Consider the following 3,776-nt stretch of genomic DNA (forward strand, 5'->3'; position numbering starts at 1 on the left):
CACTAGTAGAGTTATCACTGGTGTCACAGCAGTAGGTATAACATTAGTGCGACACTAGTAGAGTGATCACTAGTGTCACAGCAATAGGTAGAACATTAGTACGACACTAGTAGAGTTATCACTGGTGTAACAGCAGTCAGTATAACATTAATGCGACACTGGTAGAGTGATCATTGGTGTCACAGCAGTAGGTATAACATTAGTACGACACTAGTAGAGTGATCACTGGTGTCACAGCAGTAGGTATAACATTAGTACGACACTAGTGGAGTGATCATTGGTGTAACAGCAGTAGGTATAACATTAATGCGACACTGGTAGAGTGAGCACTGGTGTCACAGCAGTAGGTATACAACCAGTGCATCAAAAGTAGGGTCAGCCCTGGGGCGCCAGCAGTAGATATATCACGAGTGCTGCACATGTAGTATCAGCACTGGTTTCAAAGCAGTAGCTATTCCTCCAGTCCTGCAAAAGTAGAGTAAGCACGAGCGCCCAGTACTCGGTATATCAGCAGTTCTCCAACTGTAGCCTCATCGCCTGTACCAGAGGGGTTGAGACATCGGCAGTGCAGTAAGTGTAGCGCATCCAAGAGCATTGTAGCAATAGGATCAGCACTTTCGCAGTTAGAGCTTTGTGACCTCTGGTGCAAGTGTAGGGTAGCACAACACGGTCATCTCCAGCGTAAGTGTACGGTACAGCTAGTACCAGAGGAGAACAGTCAGCCCTGGTGTGAATATAGAAGTAACACGAGTGCCGGAGGAGCAGGGTCACATCTAGCGTAAGTGTAGGATACCACTAGTCCCGGAGCAGCACAGTCACCTCTAATGTAAGTGTAGGATAGCACTAGCACCGGTGGAGCATTTATCACCTCTACTATAATGTAGGGTATCACTATTGCCGGTGAAGAACGTTCACCTTCTGTGTAACTTTACTGCATCACTAGTTCTGGAGGAGCACGGACAACTCTCCTGTAAGTCTAGGGTATCACTAGAGCCGGAGAAAGATCAGCTCTAGTATTACTGTAGGGTACTACTCACAACAGGCGAGAACAGACACCTCCAATGCAAGAGCATTGCACCACGAGTACCGGAGGAGCGCAGTCACCTCTCGTGTAAGTGCAGGCTACCACTAGTACAGGAGGAGCACAGTCACATCTAGTGTAAGTGCAGGATACCACTAGTATAGGAGGAGCGCAGCCACACCTAGTGTAAGTGCAGGATACCACTAGTCCAGGAGGAGCGGAGCCACATCTAGTGTAAGTGCAGGCTATCACTAGTACAGGAGGAGCGCAGCCACATCTAGTGTAAGTGCAAGCTCCCACTAGTATAGGAGGAGCGCAGCCACATCTAGTGTAAGTGCAGGCTATCACTAGTACAGGAGGAGCGCAGCCATATCTAGTGTAGGTGCAGGCTATCACTAGTACAGGAGGAGCGCAGCCACATCTAGTGTAAGTGCAGGCTCCCACTAGTACCGGAGGAGCGCAGCCACATCTAGTCTAGGTGCAGGCTATCACTAGTACAGGAGGAGCGCAGCCACATCTGGTGTAAGTGCAGGATACCACTAGTACAGGAGGAGCGCAGCCACATCTAGTGTAAGTGCAGGCTCCCACTAGTACCGGAGGAGCGCAGCCACATCTAGTGTAAGTGCAGGCTATCACTAGTACAGGAGGAGCGCAGCCACATCTAGTGTAAGTGCAGGCTCCCACTAGTACCGGAGGAGCGCAGCCACATCTAGTGTAAGTGCAGGCTATCACTAGTACAGGAGGAGCGCAGTCACATCTAGTGTAAGTGCAGGCTCCCACTAGTACCGGAGGAGCGCAGCCACATCTAGTGTAAGTGCAGGCTATCACTAGTACAGGAGGAGCGCAGCCACATCTAGTTTAAGTGCAGGCTCCCACTCGTACCGGAGGAGCACACTCACATCTAGTGTAAATGTGGGGTACCACCAGTATCGGAGGAGCATGGTCACCTTTAATCTAAATGCATGCTACACTAGTACAGGAGGATCACACTCACATTTACTGTAAATGTGGCGTGCGACCAGTACCGGAGGAGCACGGTCACCTATAATATAAATGCAGGCTGCACTAATACAGGAGGCGCACACTCACATCTAGTGTAAGTTTGGGGTACCGCCAGTACCGGAGGAGCACGGTACCTCTATTGGACGTGCAGAGTTACCACTAGAACAGAGGAACAAGGTCATCCCTAGTGTAATTGTAGCTTTCCACTAATACCGGAGGAAAATGCTCACCTCTAGTTTAAGTCCAGGGGCAGCACTGGTACCGATGCAGCATGGTCAACTCGGGAACTATCTGGAACAGTGCGTTTTCAGCCCAACCAGAAAGGAGACGATGCTGGATCTAGTTCTGTGGAATGAAGCGGGGCCGGTGGAGTGTGTTTCAGTGGGGGAGTATTTAGGCATTAGTGATCATAATATAATTAGGTTGAGAATAGTTATGGTAAAGGACAAGAAACAATCAGGCGTAAATATACTTAACTGCAGGAGGTTAATTTCAGTGAGTTAAAAAGGATTCATCCCCAGGTGGATTGGAATCAAAAATTGGCAGAACAGTAAATCAGCAATCATGTAAGAGTTAGTTCGGGTACAGAGTAGACACATTTTCACGGTGGTGGTGGTGGTGGCGAGGGGGATGGGTGGTGGTGGATGGGGTGGGTCGAAAGAAGGACATCGAAAACTACAGCTCCCTGGATTCCTAAAGATATGCAGATGAAAAGAAACAGAAAAATGAGGCGTATGGCGAATGTAAGGATAATATTGCAGTTGAGAACCTGGCTGAATACAGAAAGCACAAAGAAGATCAAAACAAGGGAATAAGAGGGCCAAGGAGAGAGCATGAGAATACATTAGCGGCTAACATAAAAGGGCAACCAAAAGTGCTTTATAATCATATAAATGGTGAAGGCTAGTCAAAGGAAGGGTGTGGCCGATTAGGGACAAAAAGGCGATATTCTTGTAGTGGCTGAGGGCATGGTTGAGGAACGAAATGGACAATTCGCATCCGTCTTCAATGGAGAAGAGGATGCTGCCATTGTAGCAGTAAATGTTGGGGGGGCGCGGGGGGAGGGGGTTAGTAGCGATATTGGATGCGATAAAAATAGACAAAGGGGAGATCCTTAAATGATTGGCACTCAAAGTAGAAAAGTCACCCGGTCCAGATGGGATGCATCCTGGGTTTTGAAGGGAAGTGAGGGTGGAAATTGCGACGTGTCTGGGCAAAATCATCCAATCCTCCTTAAATATGGGGATGCTGCCGGAGGACCGGACGATTGTGAATGTTACACCCCCGTTTACAAAGGGGAGAGGGCTAATCCCGTCATTTACAGGCAAGTCAGCCTAACGTTGGTGGTGGGGAATGTTTTAGCGTCAATAACCCGGGACAAAATGAATTAGAGCTTGGAAAATGTTGGGCTAATAAATGAAAGTCATCACGGATTTACAATAGCTAAATCGCGTTTGATTAAATTGAATGAGTTCTTTCATGAAATAACGGAGATAGTTGATGAGGGTTGTGCGTTTGATGTTGTGTGCTGGACTTTTAAAAAGCACCTGGAAAATATAACATTATCGAATTGTTAGCAAAATTGAAGCCCGTGGGATTACAGGAACAGTGGCAGCACGGATGCAACATTGGCAAGGGGACAGAAAGCAGAGAATAGTGGTGAATGGTTACTTTCAGACTGGAGGGACGTGAACAGTGGTGTTCCCCAGGGGTCGGTATTAGGATCACTGCTCATTTTGATATATATTAATGG

This window comes from Heptranchias perlo, unplaced genomic scaffold, assembly GCF_035084215.1.
Source record: "Heptranchias perlo isolate sHepPer1 unplaced genomic scaffold, sHepPer1.hap1 HAP1_SCAFFOLD_125, whole genome shotgun sequence".
Lineage (NCBI taxonomy): Eukaryota > Metazoa > Chordata > Chondrichthyes > Hexanchiformes > Hexanchidae > Heptranchias > Heptranchias perlo.